This window comes from Marmota marmota, unplaced genomic scaffold (genome assembly GCF_001458135.2).
Source record: "Marmota marmota marmota unplaced genomic scaffold, marMar, whole genome shotgun sequence".
Taxonomy (NCBI): Eukaryota; Metazoa; Chordata; class Mammalia; order Rodentia; family Sciuridae; genus Marmota; species Marmota marmota.
In genome coordinates, this window is record NW_026000076.1 from 4,224,965 (window position 1) to 4,248,691 (window position 23,727).

At 38.2% G+C, this 23,727-nt stretch overlaps 1 protein-coding gene, 1 long non-coding RNA gene and 1 pseudogene across 10 annotated transcripts in view; 1 reads left to right on the forward strand and 2 right to left on the reverse strand.

The window, feature by feature from the left end:
* The window catches only part of Tlcd4 (TLC domain containing 4), a 90,497-nt gene extending 88,365 nt beyond the window's left edge, over positions 1–2,132 (reverse strand). For 4 of the 9 annotated variants that reach the window (XM_015500866.2, XM_015500860.2, XM_015500862.2 and 1 more), the window contains exon 1: positions 160–471. The gene's annotated coding sequence lies outside the window, so the exon portion shown is untranslated. Of the gene's footprint in view, positions 1–159; positions 473–2,016 lie in introns of those variants that run through there. The other 5 variants (XM_048814408.1, XM_015500867.2, XM_048814407.1 and 2 more) reach the window with 4 other exon arrangements.
* On the reverse strand, positions 380–13,586 carry LOC107155045 (annotated as a pseudogene).
* Positions 13,587–22,986: 9,400 nt separating this feature from the next.
* Positions 22,987–23,727, forward strand: part of LOC125620116 — a 5,472-nt gene continuing 4,731 nt past the window's right edge. The window contains exons 1-2 of the long non-coding RNA XR_007351692.1: positions 22,987–23,065; positions 23,205–23,320. This is a non-coding gene — a long non-coding RNA (uncharacterized LOC125620116). The remainder of the gene's footprint in view (positions 23,066–23,204; positions 23,321–23,727) is intronic.

Sequence of the window (23,727 nt, forward strand, 5' to 3'; positions counted from 1 at the left end):
ACCGCCGCGGCCGCCGCGCCCGCCCGAACTGCGGGCTCGGGTTACCGCAGAGCGGCTCCTTAAAGGGGCCGCGGCTGCTCAGGCTCCGGCTCCGGTTCCCTACGTCTCCGACCCCTGGGCCAAAGTGGGCGGGGCCGCGAAGATGTCCCAGGGGCCCACCTCGGGTCCTGAAACTGAAGTCCGGGAAAAGGACTCCAAATCGCCGACACCTGAGGTAGGCTGCCATGGGATCCTGGAAGATCACACCTCACCAGCGGCACAGCATGTGGTTCCCGGGATCTCCAAAGCAAGTAACCAAACTCAGGAGCGGAGAGAACAGTGAGTCCGCCTCCGCAGGGACTGCACCGGGACTAGCCACACAACCAGAAATCTTTTTAGATTATGAATTGGCTTTCTGCCCTAAATATCCAAATACTGTGTTAATGAACAGCATGATTTGATCACCAGAAAGGAGACGAAAGGGAACTGCTGCTTCTTCCTGCCACGTCTGACGTGGCCAAAGTCGAGACCCGCCCCATTCTCGTTTGGGGCTGCAGGTGCATTCCAAACTGGGTAGGAGGCATGCGGAAGAGGCCTGCCTCCTCCAGAATTCCTGAAAAACATTCTTTATGTGCTGCTCCAGCGCTCTACCTACACCTACCTGGAGCCCCTCTGTTGTCTGAAGCAAGATTTGAAATTTTGATACTAGCTGAAAATCTCAAATTGCCCAGAGCATAAACTTTGCCTTTAAGTATATTTTCAATCTTTTATATATGGCGTCGAAAACTGGATCAACCAGAAAGAATTGTGTGGAATAAAACAAAATAATAAGTATAGTGGCTATTATAATTTGCAAACAGCAAATTACTTATTTAGAATTTATGTCCTTTTTTTTTAAAAGGACATAAGTTCTAAATAAGTTATTTGTAAACATCACCGTTAACGACACAGGATAGTTACTTGTGAGAAATATCCATCAATAGAGCTAATATATTTGACCTAATATATACATGCACATAAATACATATCTGCTTCAAATTTGGGCCAGAACACATACACATACCCACACACACACACACACACAACAAAAAAACAAAAAACTCACACACCCTGTCCATATTTATTTTCAAGGAAAAAGCAATATAATTGAAATCAAAATCTGACATTCTGTCCATCTATTTATTAGAGCTGTGTGACTTTAGCTAACTGAATTTCACTGAGGCTCAATTTATTCATCTATAAAATGGTAATAATAATTCAGTTACTTCTGAAGACTCAGTCTTAGCAAAAGAAGCTCAGACTAACTTGGAAAATACAAAATGTGCTACAGGGACAGAAACCTGTCCTGTATTCAGGAAGGGAGGAAGATCCATCCTGCAGGCCCCCAAATGCATATTCCCATTTTCCTTCCTAAGATTCAGAACATACCAGGCAGGGCAGCAGTGCTCTTTGACCACATCTGTTTCATCATAGTTGCTTCACAATGTGTGTAGTATCTGATAATTTGGGTTATTTCTTAACTCCTTGGGCAGGATGGTTGTATGTGGACATATGTGGGGTCAGCCCACAAAGAGGATAGATTTCAGTGTCATCTCAGGACTCTGGATCAAAACTACCCCCCTACAGACAGACACTAGTATGAATGTCAATGGTGGCTGTTAGTTGTTCAGTTCTGTTCTGTTAGTTGTTAGTTATTCTGTTATTATTATTAATAATAATAATAACAACAATAGCAAGAACTCAGGCCAAATAAACCCACAGAATACACTATATGTCCCACTGTATTCCTTCATGTTAGGCTTCTATAAATGCATCACCAAACTGCAAGAAGGACAAAGCCTGAGATTCAAAAGGATTATTAGTTAAATATTAAATGTAAATATTACTTAAATGTTAAAATTTGAAAACTAATCAAAACTCAGTGACCTTGAGGGACAGACTATATCAACTACATTTTTTCCTGAAAATTTTAGTGCGGCTTAATTTCTTTAAAATATCAATTTTGTTATTTACATTTAGATCTTTAATTATTCTTACCTTTGTTTTACCAATATTCCCTTTCCAATGATACTTCCTCAAAATTCTGTATTTACTCCGAAGTTTTTCTGCATTTTAAATGTGAAGTATGAAGGCTGAATTGCACTTTTTGTATCTTTGTTCCTAGAAATGGTTCAAGGAAACAGTTCAGAAAAATTAAATTATTCATCTGCACTTTAAAAAGTACAAAAATTCTCTTAATTGAAGCAAATTTTCCTGATGAACTTCTCTTTCCCAAGGTTCTTAAACTTCTAAATAGAGTCATTTGTTTGAAAAACTAAGACCAAAAGCTACTTCTTGCTAAGATAACAAGATAAAAGTGTTTTGGAAAACTGCCTCAATTCTCCACTAGGCTGTTAGTGGCAGCCGAACACTTTGATCAGAAAGGTTTGAGTAGTAAAAAGTAAATAACCTCAAGTACTACTTTTTCCTATGTTGGAAAAAAGTGTATCAAGAATTTTTGTGAGACTTTATGAGCATTTAAAAGTATATTCATCTGTGTTTTTGAAATTTCTAGAAAGAAACTATTTCAGGATATTATAACAATTAATTATTTTATGTGATTTTTCCCCATAATGAATATGTGTTGCTTTTTCTGCATTTTATTTTTAATAAAAATAAAATATATGGGTGAAAATTCACATTTTCTTTTTTCTCATTCTTATACTAATTATTGTGCATATTAATTGTATAAAATGATTGGGTTTTGTGATATTTCCATATAAGCATATAACATATTTTGTATCCTCAAATGGTTCTTAATGGCTTATAATAAAAACCATCATCCTTGAGTCACATCAGTCTCTGCCCTACTCCTTTTTCCACTTATTTTGCCCCATATTCCCTACAACGCAGCTGTGTGTTCTTCAATTCCTAATGGAACCCATATTCCAATGTTACTTAATTTTCAGTTTTAGATACTATTTATTGACATCTTGTCATGGTATTGGAAAATAACATGCTGTTTACACACCAGCATCACCACCACTTTGCCCACACCCTTGCTTGACACATCACATTCAGTAAACAATAATTAGAGTTTACATCATTCATAACAAAATGTAAATACAATGGCATTGCTGAATCAAGTAGTGTGCCATAATAATATTTTTCTTAAAAATCTGTTCCTGGAGTTAACAATTACCTTGCTTTTTCACTTTTAAAATAATCTAAACCTAAATTTTGTCTAAAATCCTTAACATATCTATCCAATGTCCATTAATAATACCTTCCAATGCCCAAACATGACTGAGTTTACTCTTATTTTACTGCAGTAGACTCCAGTGGTTTACTCAGAGGGGATACATAGGGAGAAAATATTTACTTCCATGTCTGAAAATGCATTCTGTTCTTATTACTGATTGATAATTTAGATAGGATTGAGTTCAATTTCCTATAGACTGTAAAAACATTATTTTACTGTCTTTTACTTTTAATGCTGCTATTGAAATGTCTAATGCCTTTCTAGTTTCCAATTCCTCTGTATTTGATCTGTTTTTCTTTCTAGAATTTTCCCTGGTTGTCTAAGTTTCATAATGATGCATTTTAGAATAGGTCTTTAAAAAAAACAATTGTATTGAACATTAAAGGGTCTTTTATCTGCAATTTTTTCTTATATTTCTTCAATAATTTCCTCCCTACCTTTTTCTCTGTTCTCTCCTTGTGAATTCTTGTTAATAGGCTATTAGACTATCGATATTAATTCTCTAAATTTGTCATCCCTTTATCCTACTGATCATCTCTGCATCTTTCTTTTCTATTGTCTGAGACAGAAATTGTCAAAGGGAGGAGTTGGAAGGTTGATTTCTCTGCCCTAGGGCACATGTGACAATGTCTGTAGATAATTTTGGTTGTCACCACAGGAAAGAGCAGATGCCTTGGCATACAATGAGTAGAGGCCAGAGTGGTTGCTAATCATTTTACAATGCACAGAACAGCCCCCACAACAAAAAAAAAACAACAACAACAAAAATTCCCTGCCCCAAATGTTCATAGTGAGAAATCCTGGGCCAGGAGAATACCTTAACTTTATCTTCTAATCTTCTACTAAAGTTCTGTTCCAAACATATATTTCATTTTCAAGGGTTCTTTCAATTCTTTAGTTAGCCCTTTTATTGTGGGAACTCTCCATGAAAGAATAAATCCTTTCTCCAGAAAAGAAACATTAATCTCAGAGGGGTATTATATTGATGGTGGTACCATTAGGGTATAGTACCTGAGTCCAGGCTGGCTATATGAAGGACCAGGGGGTTCAGAGTTCAGTAAAGCAATCACTTTAGAGCAAACCTCCTTCAGTCTAATGCCCCACCCCTCCCCTCCACAGTATACCCCACAGCCAAGTGCTATCTCCTCTAAACACTTACTTTAGTCCCTCTTCCACTTGGCCAAGCCAATTACCACTACTTAACCCAACTTCAGCTTCCAAAATTTATTAAAATCTTTCATCTCTTGGAGATTTTTTCTCCATCCTTAAAAAGAAAAGTAAATAATTCTTATAAATGAAACAAAGTTTTCTGATGAATGTGTTTCCCAAAACTCTTCTAAATAGAGGAAATTGTTATCTTACATTTTTCTATACTCTCATTTTTATTGCTATTTGCAAAGATCACTTCCATAATATTTTAAAAGGAGGGTCTTATTTTTGTATTATAAAAAATTAATAGCAGAAAGGAATCCAGAATGATGGCATGGGAAGAACCACAGTTTTTTTTTTTAATTTCCAACATATTTTTTAATTGTGTCAAAAAATTATTATGATTTTTTTTAGATTTATTTATTAGTTGAAACTGATGTTACCAATCACTATTTATATGATGTGTAACTTTTAGATCAATTTGTTAAATATCCTTCCAGATACTTTTCTATACATACTTGCAAATACCATAAGGTTTCATAGGAAAAAAATGGGAGGGGGGATTAAAACAGTACATTATTGGACATGTAAGAATCTTACCATTGGACCAAATTTTCAGTTTTTAGATAAGGCAAAATAGTAATGTGTTGAGAAAGTAAATTTAAAACTCAAAGCCAGCTCCAGATTTAATGGGAAACACTAGAAGAGCCTGGCTCAAGTCAAGAGGAAGACAAAGGGATGCACATTCTTCTACTGCTTATTAAAGGGATACTAGAAATAGCAATGTGGGAACTGGATGAAAGAGAGAAAGTGACCATATCAATACTGGAAAAAAATGCAAAATTGTCACTATTGATAGATGATGTATGATTATATTATGAAAGTCAACTAAAATATACATGCATATTTTAATAAATAAGTATGAATATATCAAAGAAAATCAACAAAAATACATAAATAATAGAAAATTAAGTATGGATCAGTATATAAAATTAATTTAAATATATACATCCTTTCTTGGAACTACTTTAATTATATACACATGTGTACATCTACATGTATATATACATACATACACACATACATGTATACATATGTACACACATAGAATACTTCTTTACAAAATAAAAGAATGAAAATATCCTGTTATAACTGCAATAAAGAGTGCCTAAGCAATTACCAAGAATACAAGTAACAATAAATGTTGGTGAGGATGTGGGGAAAGAGGTTCACTCATATATTCCTAATGGAACTGCAAATTGGTACAACCACTCTGGAAAGCAGAATGGAGATTCCTCAGAAAACTTGGGAACCATCATTTGACTCAGTTATCCCATTCCTCAGTATATACCCAAAGGACTCAAGATGAACATACTATGGTAACACAGTCACATCAATGTTTGTAGCAGTTCAATTCACAATAGCAAAGCTATAGAACCAACCTAGGTGCCCTTCAACAGATGAATGGATAAAGTATATATACACACACACACACACACACACACACACACACACAATGGAATATTACTCAGCCATAAAGAAGAATGAAATTATGCATTTGCAGGTAAATGAATAGAACTGGAGATTATCCTGCTAAGTGAAATAAGCCAATCCCAAAAAACCAAATGCCAAATAGTCTCTCTGATATGTGGATGCTAACACACAATAAGAGGGGGGGAGAATAGAAATTCATTTAATTACACAAAGGGCAATGGATGGAAGGGAGGAGGCATGGGAATAATAAAGACAGTAAAATTAATCAAATATAACTTTCCTATGTTCATATATGAATATGTGACCAGTGAAACTCCACATCATATACAACCACAAGAATGGGATCCAAATTAGAATAAATTATACTCCATATATGTACAATATGTCAAAATATACTTTACTGTCATGTATATCTAAAAAGAACAAATAAAAACAAAAGCAAGGGGTCTGGGCTTGTGGCTCAGCAATAGAGTGCTCATCTAGCACGTGTGAGGCATTAGGTTCAATCCTCAGCACCACATAAAAATAAAATAAAGGTGTCCAACTACAACTAAATAAAAAATTTTAAAAAAAAGCAAGGAACTGGATGAAAACCTTAATTCAATGGTGAACTACAATTTTTCACATTTTTTTGAGAAACAAAATCCAAGCCTTTCAATTAAATTTAGAGTGAAATTGTGGAGAAGTGACATAAAATAAGTAAATATAGCATTAAAATGAGGGCTTCAAAAATTTTGAAGAACTCTAAATTTTCAAGGCTAGACAAAATAGTAGACCAAATTTGTAAATAAACTTATTCAAACTCAAAGAAAGAGTGCCTAAGAATAAATTTAATAAGGAATACGCAAAATTTATGAGGAAAACTTAAAACATTCCTTCATGACACAAAGTAGAATCTGAACAAATGAAGAGTCAAACTGTGTTTGGGATAGGGAAAAAAAAAGTCAATATATGCCAATTCTCCCTAAATTTTAATTAAAAATTTTTTACAATCACAATGAAAATGCCAACAAATTATTTTCTTGAATAGGGCAAACTGATTCTAATGTCCATGTGTAAAAATAAACAAGCAAGAATGATTTTTCTCAAACTCTTGTAAAAAGATCAGTGAGGGACTGGGGTTATAGTTCAGTGGTAGAGCGTACACTTGCCATGCACAGGTCCTGAGTTCGTTTCCCAGCACCAAAAAGAAAACAAATAAAAGATTATGGAATAACCCTCTCTATATTAAAAACATACTACAGAACTTAAATAATTACACACTTGAGGATTTTTATAGGAATAGAATAATGGAATTGAGTAGAAACTCTAGAAATAAATTCAAATAAACAGCATCTTAAATCCATAGGATAATATGAATTTTTAAATAAACAGCATCCAGACAAAATGAAGTTAAATCTATATCTCATACTATACACTAAGATATATATTCCAAATGGGTCAAAGATTTAAATATAAAATGTAAATACACAAAGTCTATAAAATTACATGGGTAAATTCCTTTCTTGCCTTAGAATGGGAAGATATTTATAATTTTATCTCAAAATCTAGAACCCATAAATATTAATAAATCTAAAAATGAAACACTACTAATGGCTGAAAAAAATAACAGTAACATCAGCAAAGTAGAAATACAAATTATAAGCTGGGGAAAATATCTGATATTCAAATCACACATAAAGGGCTCCTTAATATGTAAGAAGCTTCTATCTAGAAGAAAAAAATCCAACCACTGAAGAGAAAAATAGAGGGCATTAACAGACATCACAAAAAAAAAATGTAAGTTGCCCTTAAACAGTAAAAATTCGTAAAATATACTCCAGTTAAAAACAACAAGCTCCACCCCATAAACAGATTGTTATTCTACTTCCCCACTACTCTGATTTTGGAGCATTTATCTTTCAGTATAGCTCTTCAGATTGGTCCTACCCTCCACCATTTTTTGAAAAAGTAGCAAATTTATGAAACTGCCTTTTTTTTCTTAGAATTCTAGATCCAGATGCCTATTAACAAGGCAAATAGACCTTACTGGGTAATGCTAGAATTATCATTGTATATCTACATATAAAATTCATGCCTACTGTTTTGTAACATGAAGAACTCATATATCAGTATTGCAAAAAAATTAGTTTGCACATGTTCCTTTGAACAAATTGTTATTTAAAAAAATAAAACTGATAGTTGAATTATTCATGAGTAATTTTCATAGACCTTAGAGCTAAAATACAATTTTATGAAATTAGAAAAATTCCTTTGGGATCGGGAATGGAACCATCATATGACCCTGCTCTACTAGTCCTTGATACTTATCCAAAAGAATTATTCATCTGCATACTAAAACAATACATGTATACCCACAGCAGCACAATTTCCAATAGCTAAGTTATGGCACCAGCCTTATGTTATGGCAGAAGTGGGCCTTCAGATCCATTGAATCTGCTTAAAGAGTCAGCTCTAAGTCATAAGAGTCCTGAGGGTGGAAGACAAAGGAAGCTGAGATAATGAACTTTTAAACACCAGCAGGATCCCTAGTGCCCTGACCCAAGGTGAATTTAACACAAGGTGGAAAAAACTAGCATGGATGTTAGTTTGAATAGGGCAAATGAGAAATCTTTCTTTGAGCTCAAAAAGATGCAAGAATTAAAACCAGTATTAAGTCTGTACAATGATTTGGTGTATAGGGGTGGAAGAGAAAATAAATACCCTAGTAACCCACATATAAAGAGACCATAAACAAGGGGACGATATTTGAGGTTCATGGAAGGCCACCTTGCCCATCCTGCCACAGAGGACAACAGTGCCACATGGGCCCCCACAAACACATCGTTCTATGTCCACACTCAGGAAATTGGCATTTACTTCAAATTACTCATCTCCGGAGTGATGTCAAAAATGACATTTATAAAGTGAGAGATGGGAAGATCTTCAATTTCCACCAAGACACCCTTCTCCAGGAGCTGGGCAGCAGTGTAATGAAGAGATGGATGTTTCTTCCCCTTCCTGGAACTCTTGTTGCTGGGGGCCAGGTGTACTGGTTGTCACAGTCACCCTGCTCCTCATAGAAAGTAGTCTTAGGGCTCAGGGCCTGGAATGTGGCCTGAAGCTTCACCAGCTCTGCCTTCTGCTGCTGCCAGTGCCTGTGCTGGCTACAGATGTCCTGCTTTCTGGAAGCTGAGAGGGTCAGGATCTCCTTGAGGGAGTCCCCAGTGTGATACCAACCAACATCTGCTTGGTGCTTACAAGCAGGCTCTGGGCATTGGTATCATCAGCATCTGCCTCTAGCCCTTCAAATTTGTTGGTGAGTATCAGGGACACTTTGAGTTTGCTTGATCCATGTGACCATCTGCAGCTATGTTCTCCCTAATGAGGTCAGTAATGGTGGGCAGCTCCCCAAGGTCCTCTAGGAGCTGGTACAGGGGGTCCCAGTGATTAGGAGTTATTCAGTCCTGATGCTCCAGCAGCAGCCTATTCATGTTGACCAGCTCTCCCACCATGATGTGCACCATGGGTTTGGCCACAGCCACCATGTCTGAGTACTCATCCTTCGTAAACTACTCTTCCGGCTCTGGCATCTGGCAGACTCTGCAGATGTACTTCCTGAACTTGAGGTGTGTCTCCTACAGATAGTCATTCAGGACCCACAGGTGCGAAGTCTCCCCAGAGAAGGCCTTGCCAGTCGATGCATGCTGCAGGAGCTGGACTATAGCCCCCAAGGCATGGTGCTGTGGGGTGGCCAGGGCACCACTTAACTGCCAGGATCACAATGTCAGAAGCCACCACAGTGGGGTTCAGGAATCCGTAGTATGGCAGGTTCCCCACCATCTTATGGACCTCACTCTCTGTGGCATCAGGGAACTTCTTTGCCAGGGTTGTCTTCAGAACTTTAGCCACATACCACAGCCCATATGGAATTTGGCTCAAAAATGAAATGATGGCTACATACCACATGCCACAGCCCATATGGAATTTGGCTCAAAAATGAAATGATGGCTACAAGGAACTTTTCAATCGTGGCAAGCAAGTTGCCAGGGAGATGTCCATCTCTGGACCTTGGGGTGGCTCATGGGCTGCTTGGGGGTGACATCATAGGGAATATGGATGCACTGCCCTGTCTGGGCCTCAGTCTGGTTGATCCAGCTCTAGTAGATGTGGACAGGGTCTGTGTGGACACTAAGCACCTTTTCCTCCAGCATGTCCTTGATAAACTTGCCTAGGATCTCCCACAGGGTGCTCTGTCCCCACTCATTATAGCAGCAGGTTGACCTCCCGGAGGTTGGAGGCATAATTGTATAAAACGAAAATCACTGCCTCCATGAACTTGGTGGTTCTATTCTGTGGCATCTGAAAGGTCAGCTTAGCCAGGTAGATGGGTTGAGTTTGGAGCAGGTAGAGGAGGTGCTGGTAAGCTTCTAGTTTCTGCAGATTCTCTTTGCTTAGCGACTTTAATACCTTCTGCTTGTCCAGAACCATAATATTTGACAGCTGCTCCTTCTTCTTCGTCGTCTTCTTTTTGTTGTTGTTGTTGTTGTATTGGTTTTTTTGCTTTTGTTTTAAATTCATTCATTCATTCATTCATTCATTCATTCTAATCAATTATACATGACAGCAAAATGCTGTTCAATTCATTGTACACACATGGAGCAGAATTTTTCACTTCTCTGGTTGTCCCCAAAGTAGGATCGTACCATTCATGCAATCATACATGTACCTAGGGTAATGCTGACCATCTCATTCCACCATCTTTCCTACCCCCCTGCTCCCTCCTCCCTCCCCTTTGCCCCATCCAAATTTCTTCCACTCATCCCTTACCCCCACCCCATTATGAATTAGCATCCACTTATCAGAGAAAACATTTGGCCTTTAGTTTTATGGGATTCTTCTTGGTCAGTTTCTTTCAGTGGGAGACCACTTCCTGTAGGGTGATCTGGTTTTTCACCAGCTGGCCAATCTTGATGTCCATAAGGATGAAGTCCTGCCCCAGCTGCTGATTGGAACAGATCTTTCTGACCATCTCTTCCTGGAGCTTCAGCAGCTGGGCCTCAGCTGACAAGTTCTGCTGGCTTTGGTTCAGGAGGTGGGCAAACCTGTGCACCACACTGAAGGTAGGGCGGGCTGCATGCTAATATGGAGAAGAATTTTTCACTTCTCTGGTTGGCCATGGCAGGGTTCCTCAACATCTGCTCTGTCTAGGCTGCCTTGCCTTCCTTGATAGCCTGATTGATAGCAGCCACACCAAGGACCATTCTGGGAGCTGTGTTTGTGTTCTGGTTGGCTCTGACCACTCCCTGACTAATATCCTGTGGTCACCCCAGGCTTTCCTAGCTCGGAAAAAAGCCTGGATCTTCACAAATGGAGTCAACATTCTTCTGGAAGTAGCACAGGCACCTGAGGTATCGCTTCCAAGCTGCGCACTTCCAAACCCAGGCCTGGATCTTGATTATGGCATCCAGGTTTGCTTTAAAATACTGCAACTGTTGCAGGTAAATTTTGTGCTGTCTATAACCCTGCCAGTGAGCCTGGATTTTGATGACTGGTGGAATCCAATTCCTCAGAAAGTGTGAACGCTCAGCAAACTTCTGGAGGACTACGAAGCCATGGAGGCAGGCCTAGAGTTGGACGATGAAGCCAACATTGGCCTTCCAGAGCTCCTGGAGGTCATGGGCAGCAGTGGCTTTGGTGATAGCTGACTGGATCTCTTCATGAGTCAGGTGGGAGGTGTTGAGATGGCAATTGGGGGAGGGGGGGTTCTCCCATATCCCCTAAAAACATAGTAGGCAGTGCCATCCTTTATGTCATGTTGAACCCAGAAAGCTATGTCCCCTAGAATACAGCTTCTTTTCCACAGCACCTTCCAGGACCCACTGGTAGTCATCCACACAGTCAGAAACTACCCCTCGGAGGGCCATGGAGGAGTTTTTCAACATCTGCTCTTGCCTTCCTTGATAGCCTGATTGATAGCAGCCACACCAAGGACCATTCTCCAAGCTGTGCTTGTGTTCTGGTTGGCTCTGACCACTCCATGGTGGATCTCCTCCAGCCATAGCACAGCTCCAGGATTCCCTGTCACCTTGGCCTTCTGTCTTTTGGCTGCCACAAGGAAGAGATGATACCGAGGAGCAACAGGGAGGCTGACAAGTCTTCTCAGAGCTTCCTTGGTCCAGAGCCTCATTGATAAGGCTGACCACAAGGACCTGATTGGTATCTTCTTGGACCTGGGCATTGTGCCCTGGCTCACGGTGCCCTACAGGTCATTCCAACTCGGGAAAGTCCCATCCACTCCATGCACCTGTCGCAGCTTCACCAAGGCATCAAAGTAACACTGAGCATTTTCTCCTTCTACCTCTGCTAGGCCAGTGATGGGATTCGCCAGACTGTTCCAGAAGCCACGGGCATCCCTGGCCTCCAGGTTCCTATTAATCAGGACTATGGCTGACAGCATCTCCATAGCCACGAAGAACTCCTCCTGGAAAAGCTCCCCCTGCTGCTGTCGCTGGGGCACTGCCAGCTCCTGCTGGTACACAGTGGCAGCAAAGGGGTACACTGGACGCAGCTCCTTCACTGTGTCCACGTCCACTCCCCTCTGAATGGCTTTGTTGACCCACCTCACAGCCTGGAGCATGGCTTGTTCTGACCACTCTTGCTGTTGGCTGCAGCCACAGCAGTCTGATCTTCCTCCTTTTCCAAAAGCTCTACCAGGCCCACCTCCTGTGCTTTCTGCTCTCTGTTTGAGGTCACTTGTTTCAGATACCAGTCAGCAAAGTCTCTCCTCACCTCTTGCAGGGCCAGGGCAAGGTCCTGAAGGGCCTCAAGCAAGGCTTCTGGGCTCTCTTTCCAGGGCTTCATCAATGACTTCTAGAGCTTCACGGACATTGACATGGTTGAGGTTGCCCTGGATTTCAGTCTGGGTATGGTAGTAGTCATAGATGTCCTGGCTTTCTCTGTCATCGTGGTTCCTGGCACTGGCAGCCTTCTCCATCTTGGCCAGGGCCAACATTTCCTGGTAGATGGCTGCCAGAGGTTCTCAAAGATTCCCCAGAAGATCACTAGGATTCTGCAAGGCAGCCAGGGTGTCCTGGACCACCCCTCACTCCACTACTTCATCGATGGCAAAGATGGCTATGTGGATTGCAGCCTTATCCACAGAAAATTCATTGGCCAGATGCCCCCCCATCTTGCTGAAGGCAGTTCAGAGGCCATGTTGCTGAGTTCCTCAGCTGTCGAATTTCACTATCACACATAAATCATGTATGTATCTGAGGGGCCAATCCCAACTAGAAGAGGAAGAGACTGAGAGCATGAATGCAGTAGAAAACCTGGAGCATGTTCTTCTTGTCATAGATGATGTGGTCTCTGGGAATAAGGTCAAAGGCAGACTGATGTGGGCTACTGCAGACAGCAAAAGTTGAGGGTGTCTGTGTGATGGAAATACAAGCCTGTTGCCTGGTACTGCAGCTGCTCCACATCACAGATCTTCTTCAAGGGAACCACAGAGGGTGCAAAACAGTGGCCCCATTTAGCCAGCAGCGCTCCATTGCAGAGGCTGTCCTTCAGCTATACCAGGGAGGGAAAGCTCCTCCTTCAGGCAGGCCTCCATTTAGCTCTTGGCTTCTTCTAGCCAACAAAGGTACTGATAGGAAACATTCTGCCTCCTCTGTTCATCCATTTCCTCAGCTCTGAGGTGTTCATAGGCTACCCAGTCCCAGCCCACTCCTCTCCCCTCCATGTTCCTCCATCTTATAACCATATTTTTAATATACAAACATTTTCTCCCTTAAATATTTATCTCCCAAAATGATCTCCTATGTCATTATGACTATTGTTCATACAATAATAGTATTACTATAATCAATTTACTCATCAAATTTGAATCATGTTCATTGCTAATTGTTGTCCCATTTTAGATATTCTATATGAGAAGTCAGAAGCATTAAGAATGGCAGTTATTATTTACCTAGAAAATAGATATGCTAATTCACATCTCCCACTTGGTCTTTGGACCTGTATTCTGTGCTTTTTAGTAAAAACGAAACATTTTTACTCTCCAACAAATAACAGTTTTGAAAAGTTACTCATCCCATCCCTTTTAAAAATATTTTTATATTTCTTCATAATATACTAAAAATATTTCAAAAGAAGAAAAACTAGTTTTAGTAAGAAAGATATTTTATGGGGATTTATTTTCTACAAAGGAAAGTATGATTCTGGTCTCAGATTTTAAAATTCTCCTTGTAGTAAATACAAGATAAAATATCATTTTTGAAAGACAGTTACAATTAAATTTTAGCTTCAAACTTTGTTATACATATTCTATAATTAAATGTGTATTATCCCTAAATATTAACAATATTGAAAAATCAAAATGTTGAGAGAAATGGGTTGTGGAGTAAGGAAAAAATGAAACTACTACTAATATTCTCTATGTAGCATAATTATAATATCATTAATGAAAGCACTATCAGTATAAGGAAATTTAACTTGATATATTAATTCTATCTCTAATCAAATAAAAAGTGAAGAAGTTAACAAACAAAAAATAAAAGTGAATGTCAGAATTTTAAAGCATAGAAATTATTTCTTTAGATATAAATAAGAAGCTCATTTTGTCTCCCAACATTTACAGTATAGAAGCATATACTAACATTTATAATAGATAGAAATTGAGGTCGTTAAAATTCAGATGACCTTTGGAAAGAATCATTTTTCAGATGGAGTATTATTTCCAGGGGTTCTCCATCTCTCCACATGGCTAACAAGATCTGCCAAGCCACCACAGAGACCTGGAAGTCACCCTTGACTCCTTCCTGTTCCCACAGCACCCAATGTCTACATTAGGTCAAGTGCACCCAAACTAATCTCCTTTGCTCAGTCTTGTTCCCACACACATCTCTTCTCATTAGCCTCTATTTGCTGCCACCAATAAGAAAATAAATATTTTTTTAAATTTAGAAACAAATAAATTCATATTCATTCATTTATTCAACTTTGAATGAATATATTATTAGTTTTAGGCAAATGACTAGTTATCAAAATCTATAACCTATAGAAGAGGCAACATTATGAACATAGGAATCAAAATCACAATTTTGAGTCTCACAACTGTGTTCTGAGAGCTAAATCGCTGAACACAGCCAAATTTTAAGATGTTCAAAGACCAAGTTTCTATATTACACAACTTTGCCCCAGACATTGCACCCTGCAGCTTTGCACCTTACATTGTACCATGGGTGATCTCCATGGATTCTCACCACTTTTCTCAGCTTGTCAAGAAATTCATTTAGGAAGCTCAATGCACTTGGCTAAGGAAGAATCTTAACTGACAATTGACATTTTAGAGAAGGAAAAAGTGAAAGAATGACATTCCTGTTTTTTGTTTGTTTGTTTTGTTTTGTTTTAATCCTGAGCAATTAACTAAGTAATAGGAGGGAGTCAAGTGACTTAAAGGGATACTTTGAATTACATTAAAATACAAGCATCCTATAAAGACCCCTTCCATAGAAACTCTCCTCTGGCTTGTACAGAAGTCCTGTTCTAGATGACATTTTAAAAACTGTCAGGATTTGGCTTTAAATATTGTTTTATGCATAGGGTATTTTCACTAGTATGAAAAGGAAAGTAGTTCTCCCAATGTACCAACATAGAGGTGAAAGGAACTCAGTTTCAATTCATTTGTCTTAATCTGAAGTATTAATTCTTCCCCAAAAGAATGTCCATTGTAAGAGCATCATGGGATGCTTTGGAAAGAATCATGCAAATTTGGATTACTGGTCATATAATAAGTGCTTGGAAAATAAGTAATTATAACCAATACCTAAAAACACGAACTATCTAGATTCAACATTTGTTGTGCTGATTTGGGCAGAAGAGGATGAACAAATTAAGCAGAAGATCAAAACTACTTGTCTCCTAAATAATTCAGATATGGTTTTTGTGCTTTTTTTTTAATCTTCTTTGGCTTGTAATGAATATTAAAACCGTTAAGACCAATCATACTTCGACTTTAAGAAAATAAATAAACATACAAAGAAGTAACTCACTGATATCCCTGTTTGGCTTCATTACCTTAACTCAGAATTCAACTCTTTTATTGCCTATAGGAAATTATCTCCAAGTATTTCAATATTCTCCCTAGGGAGAATTCCAGAGGAGTTGAGTAGAATGTTTTCTATGCTACACTTTCTCTTCTTCCCTACATTGGAGTTGAATGAGCATCTTCCATTGCTTAAGCCCCTTTGAGTCACTGCCTACCAAAGGATTTCTTCCAAACAAATATAACACATTCACTAAAGAAGTTCTGCAAAAATCATTCTTCAGCTCAGTCTATCACCTTTGCTCATATTTCTCTGTAAGCTCTTGCCTCATTCCTCCAACCCGTGAGATTTTCCTATAAGTCTTGAATTTGAGAACATGTAAGCTTTCTGTTTTGATTTTTAACTCTGTATTTTGCAATTAACCTTTTACTCATTTTAAATTTTTTTTTTAATTTTATTTATTCTAATTATACAGGACAGCAGAATGCAATTCAATTCATATTACACAGATAGAGCACAATTTTTCATGTCTCTGGTTGAACACAAAGGAGAGTCACACCATTCATGTTTTATACATGTACTTAGAGTAATGATGTCCATCTCATTCCACCGTCTTTCCTATCCCCATCCCCCTTTTTCCCTTCCTCCCCCTTTGCTCTATCTAAAGTTCGTCTATTTCTCCCATGATCCTCCCCCCACTCAGTCACTTCTGACTACTTTGTATTACCTACTCCAGGTAATAGCCCCATCCAACTTTAACCCTATCTCAGTTTTGTTTTAATCTCCCTATTTTCTCCTCGGTTTTCCTCATTCCACTGAGATATATGTTTTGTAAACTCCACTTATATACTATCTAACACTCTTTCTTGAGCTCCAGATCTACACTTTCAAGATCCTATCAAGTTTCCCAGGTCCTTCAAATGCATTGTCCCCCATCCTCTCTGTACTGTTCATTTTCTATCTTTCTCCATTTAAGAGTCATCATGCCTCTTGTTACCAACTCAGGAGCCTCAATTTTCCTAGATTCCTCCCTCTTGTTTAGCCCTCTATGTCCAGGAACACACCAAATTCTGTGAATTCTACTCACCAAATTTTTTATTTATCTCCTCTGCTCTTCCTCTTTCATTTATTATGTTTTGGCCCATATACCACATTTTACCTCTTATGTCTCCCCAGCATCATACCAGGAAAATTTCCTTTGTATCTTCTCCCACTGCCTACTACCACATATCTCACATACAATAGACTCTCAACAAATATTTGTTAATTGCAGAAGAGACTTCAAACCCTTATAATCTTACACCTTCCCTTGTCATTCATAAATTGCCTTTCTCCAACTCATACCTCTGTAGAATTCTTCTGACCTGCTGTTGGTTTTATTCCTTTCACCTCAAGTCAAAAGCTTTTTATTACTCTTTATTGCCTTTCAAACAAATGCAGATATAAAAATCCTCCAGTCTAGCTCAAACCTACCTTTCCTGTTTTTCCTCTTCATATTTTCTATTCTGTTCTCTACTCAGTCTAGCTAAATCCAACAACTAGTCATTAAAAAAAATCTTTTCCTGCCCCCATACTTATGCTTATGCTACCCCCAAAACATAGAATGCCTTTTCCTCACTTCTGTCTTAGTTAAAGTTCAAGTCCAATACTGTGCCACCTTTTTCATGAAACTTAGATTCCTCCAGATGGAATTTCTCTCTTCTTCCTCTCTCCTTTGAGGGTATGAGCAAGTTTATGCATTGCTTTATACAAGTATTTCATTTTTCCTACTAGGAAAGCAGTATCAGAGTTGTTCACGTGGTATGTTTTAAGACCACCTGCAACAGAATAACTGGAGTTTCATTAAGGACAACACAAAAGCCCTATAAAATCGTCTCTTGAGGAAGATCTCAGAACTCTGTGCGTTAAGAATAAGAGTCCCAGGAAAGTGTGCAATATGGGATGGGGGGGCATAGTTGGAGACCTCTGAGTTGAAGAAATGGGCCTTAAAGTTAGTCAGAATGGGAGCTGCTTTCTAGTTACATCTCTGTTAAAAACTTTTTTCAGAAAAATCTAGAAGTCATGACAGTCATACAGATAGAAAAGAAAAAAATGTTAAAGATGTTATTTATTAATTCATGTAGTAATAGACCTAGGGAAATGTTATGTTCTTTTTAAAAAAGAGTCTGAAGACACATTTTATTTATAAAGAGTTGCAAAATGTTTCAAATACAGTGAAAGGCAGGTATCTCTTAAGAAATGCAATTTTCTATTGAAATATGAAGTTTTGTATGCCTCTTGCCAGCTGTGTGACTTCGAGTATGATACTTAACATCTCTAAGTTTCAATTACTTTATCTATATATAGTGATAATGAAGTTTCATAATTTTTAAAATTTTTTCATGAGGAGAATAGTTACCTAATAGAGTTATTGTGAGAATTATATGAGTTAATGAGTACCAGGAGTTTCGGAAAGTATAAAGAAAACTGTACTTAATAAACATTACCCAGCAGTGTGGAACTACAAGTAGTACTAATACTCATTGTTAGTCCCTTGAAACTGATTCATTCTCACCTACTAATGAATGCATCCTTTCAATAAATCAACCCATACGTGTTAAATACCAATTTATGCTAGGTTTGGGTGGATAATAAAATAGTCCCTTGTCCTCAAGGAGTTCAGGGTAACAGAGGAGATGAGGATTTAAACAAATAATTGCATGGATATAATTAGTGAAATCAGAAGTATGCGAGCAAATTGACAAAATGGCTAGCCATGTACAGAAAGTACAGAATCTTACAGGAAAGGATTACAAAAGTGAATTTGTGAAACACAGCATGGTATAATATTATGGTAGATTATTGCATATATTACTCATTCAATTTGCATAAGGGTAAATAAAAATTTATTCTAGCCTGGTGTGGTGGTGCATGCCTGTGATCCCAGTAGTTTGGGAGGCTGAAGCAGGAAGATCTTGAGTCAAAACCTGCCTCAGCAAAAGTGAGGCTACAAGAAACTCAGTAAGACCCTGTCTCTAAATAAAATACAAAATAGGGCTGGGGATGTGGCTCAATGGTTGAGTTTCCCTGAGTTCAATCTCTGATACAAAAAAAAAAAAAAGTTTGTTCTAATTAAGTACTAACTGTGTCAGGCACTATTCTAAAGTTCCACCAGTATCCTATTTAATAAATTTTTTTTTATTTTTATTTTCTGATTTTCTTAGTGGTAGTCAGACACAATACCTTTATTTTTATGTGGTGCTAAGGATCGAACCCAGCATCTCGCACGTGCAAGGTGAGTGCTCTACTGCTGAGCCACAACCCCAGCCAATAAAAATGTTTTTGAAAGCATAAAAACCTGAGGCTTAAAGAAACCAACCAACATCCCCAAGATGATCAACCAGAGAGTGAAAAAGCCACAAGTCATCCCAGGCAGCCTGTTTCCAAACTGGGGAAATATAATCTCAATTTCCTGATAGGAGAACCAACACCAGAGAGATTAGGAGATCGCTCACTGATTAGAATCTGGGTATCTAGTTTTAAAACTCAGGCAGATAAGGAGGAAGAATACTACAGAAAGAGGGAGAATATGAAAATTTGGGGAAGCATGGGAGATCTCAACATGTTCCCAGGAAACACAAGCTCTTGGAACTCAATGTCAATATGTAAAGAGCAGCAGAAGATGAGAGCATTAAATTAGTCAAGGATTATGAAAAATAAATATGGCACACTAAATTATGTAGACTCTGCTCAGGAGAAGATGAGAAAACAAGGAAGGATTTTAAGCAATGGAATGAGAAGATTAAAGGCTTAGAAGTAAGAGGCAGAAGGCTGGAGTTGTGGCTCAGTGGTAGAGTGATCATCTAGCACGTGCAAGGAGCTGGGTTCAATCCTCAGCACCACATAAAAATAAATAAATAAAGGTGTGTGTCTAACTAAAATATATATTAAAAAAATAAAAAGAAATAGGAGGCAGAGCAACTTTTTATGAGATGGCAAGGGCTAGTATTATTGAGATCAAGAGTTCTGAAGTCAGACAAACTGCCACTTATCATGACCTTAGGAAAGAGAACATCTTTGAGCAAGAGCCTCCTCATCTGTAAAATGAATATAATAATAGGGTTTAGGAAAATAAGAAAAGAACACAGGTCAGTATCTGATACTGTATTTCAGATCTAGGAGGCATTCAATATTCAAGTTATATTGTTGTTTATTGCTGTTATTATTGTGATACAAATACATTGAGACCTGGTTTAGGTCTTCTTGAAGGAAGAACTTATCTAATATATTTACTGATACTCTTTTACTTAAGCTGTTTAGAAATAAAGCCACTGCTGCTTGATTTGTTCAGGCCTAATAAATTATTCTACATCAAAACAGCAAGTCTGAGGGCCACAGGAGAACTAAGTTTTAGAAATAACATTAGATTAAGTGTTTGGCATATCAAATATTTCTTGTGTCCCTACTGTATGTTTAACACTATAAAAAGATAGATAGGTAGATAGATAGATAGATAGATAGATAGATATAGATATAGATATAGATATAGATTTTTTTTAGTTAAAATATACTCTTCTTTCAGTGATGACTAGTAGAAGGAAGCCAGCTCACTGGGGGTGTGCCCTTGATGGGAATATTGGGACCCTGACTTCATCCTCCTTCTCTTTGCTTCCTGACTGTCATGAGGTGAACAGTTTTCTCTGCCATGTGTTCCTACTTTAATAAACTACCTCACCACAGCCCTCCAAACAATGGGTCAACCACCCTCTTCTGAAATCTCCAAGATTGTAAACCAAAATAAACCCTTCCTCCTTTTCATTTAAAAAAGGTGAATCTCCTTTCATGAAGAGTCAAAAGTCTACAATACAGTCTTTTGGGTAATTTCTTTCACTCTGGACCCCTGGTCTTCTCTCTTATTTACAACCTTATACTCACCCTGAGCTATTTACACTACTGCTAAGAAGTAACCTTGGTTTCCCTACTCTATTGCCCCTATTGGACTACCTCCTTGCCTGGCTACTTGAGCTGATACATCAGATTACACTTTGTGTGATCTTAACCTGCTCTGGGTATCCTTGCCCTGTTCCAAGACACCTTGCTACTATACTGAAAATAAACTAGTTCTCTCAATAGCTGATACTAAAATTCTTGTCAGAGGAAAACACCCTAACAAACCATTATATGTAGATAATTCTAGAGAACTGGCGCTAGTAAGAGGTGTATAACAACAGAGGAACTGTTCTACACCAGAAATCTTGGGGGTGTGGAAAAGCACTGGGGACCAGAGAGAAAAGAGATGGAAGCTAGAGTAACTTCAGAGTATGTCTGAAATACTCCTTAACATATATAATATTCTAAGTTATTTGTATTTCTTTAATGTCCCTCTTTGCTCCCAAATCGTCAGTAAGCTTTCCACTACCCCTAAATTCTCATACCTCCCCAGGATGCATGCATGAGTGGAGGAAGCAGTGAGGTTAAGAGGAGAAATATCATAGCACAGGGCCAAGTTATACCGCTAAATCAGAACAATGAGATAGTCCATAAACCAGACCCATTAGTAAAGGTCAAGGTAATGCTAAAATCAGATGCCCAGAAAATGGACAGAATATCTCAGGATGTGTTATACTTTATAAGAGTTGCATAACAACTCTTATTTACTGAAAAAACAAAGCAGATGATTCCAGCTGATATCTGGGTCACGATTTCCTCAGAGTCATTAACTAATTGGCATACTTTTAGGTCTGCCTTGCCAAAATCTCTGCCGTCTATTCCCCAAAGCTAGCCACCATTATCATAGTTGTGGTTACTTCTACAGTTTTCCTGGGATCAACAAATCTTTTCTTTAAATTACCTGGTAGTAAATAGGTCAGGTTTTGTGGACCAGATGATTACAGTTAGTCAACACATAATGCCTGGAGACAACTATAGGCAACACATAAATGAAGGGTATGGTTGTGTTCCAATAAAACTTATTTACCAAAGCAGGCAGTAGGACTTCTGCCCTGGCCCTTCTGTTCTCCACATTGTAGTCAAATGCTATTTTAAATGTCACTCTTTTGTTAAACACTTGAATGACTTCCCATTATCCTTAGAATAAAGTTCAAATTCTACTGAGTAAACAAATTTCATCCCATTAGCCTCCTGTATAACTCAGAAGCTCTGTGAGAACTTAAACTGGTCTGTCATTCATTGGCATATTGCAAAGTGTTCAATAAATGATGAATAAGTGAATTCTTGAACTATGAGTAGGTTAAAAAAAAAAAACAAAAAAAACAAGGACCAACCTGAACGTGGAGGGGACTTTTGAAAGCTAAGTGGTAGAGAATAAACTGGGATTACTTGAACATTTCCGTTTAACCTAAAGTCTACTGCTAGAGAACTTTCTTTTTGCTTTTGTGGCTTACACAGAGGGTTAGGAAACATACATCTCTATGCCTTTCTGATGCATTGACCAATATAAAGTATATTTGGTAATTTCCCTTTCAAAGTGAACTTGGCTTGCCTGTCTGACCAATATTCACATTTTAAATGTAATGTAGCAGGCATATTCTATGTACCAGGACTACAGGCTTTAATTTTTTAGTTCTCCTTCAATCCCCGCAATAACACTATGTGAGTCTTCCTTTTATTAATCTCATCCACAGTTGATAAAATTAAGACCTAAAAAGTCAAGAAGTGTGCCAAAGAAACAGAACAAGTGGCAGAACCAATACTGAAGGAAGAAAATCTGACTCCAGAACTCAAGTTTGTAAACTTACACTATTTTATAGTTTGTCTAGGACATTATCTGTTTTATACCTCTCTGAATACTGTTCCTATACAACCCCAGAAATCCTCTATGAACTTCCTGCAACTTTCATCCTGAATCTCATAGACAGTGTGGTTGATTTCAACATGCTCACAGCATTTAGTGAGTACAGTCATTGTGATTAGTGCTATTCAGGTATTACCTCATCTAAACTTCACAGATGTTAATTAAAAAGATAAGGTTATGTCCATTTTGCTGAGGAGGAAATAGAAGCACAACAAAGTAAAATAATGTATTCAAAGTCACACAATTAGTAATTGAAGGAGCTAGAATTTAAATTCATGCAGTCATACTGACTCCACAACTCACACTCCTGGTAAGAAGAGAACACATGTGGAAGTAGAAAGCCCAGAGCATTCCTCAGTCCTTCATAAGATGAGCTGGAAGGTATGGTGAAGTTGAAAGGTTCAGACTTTAATTATCCTGGATGGGAAGTAATGGGGGGGTGTCTTACATATTTATTGCTGTATTATAAAGTATCACAGAAGTTAGTGGCTTCAACCAACACTTAGTATCTATTCTGCAGGTCAGTTTTGGGCTTGACTTAACTGGGAGACTCTTCTGCTTTCACCTGGACTCACTCATGTGACAGTCAGCTGGAAGCTTGGTGGAGGCTTGATGGTCCGAAGGTCTGTGGCACACGTGAGTATCTGACCTATGCAGCTGCAAAGGGTTCTCGTTTAGAAGGGGCCTGTGCTTTGTTTATTGTTTTGCTGTTGCCATCTTTAATTTCTTAATGTTTATGGAACAAGGGGCCCCACTGGGCCTAGCAAAGTATGTTTCCAGTACTGTTGTTATAGAATATCAGCTTGGCAAGTTTCTTTTTTTTTATTTTTTTTTTAATTTTTTATTGTTGGTTGTTCAAAACATTACAAATTTCTTGATATATCATATTTCACACTTTGATTCAAGTGGGTTATGAACTCCCATTTTTACCCCATATACAGATTGCAGAATTACATCAGTTACACATCCATTGATTTACATATTGCCATACTAGTGTCTGTTGTGTTCTGCTGCCTTTCCTATCCTCTACTATCCCCCCTCCC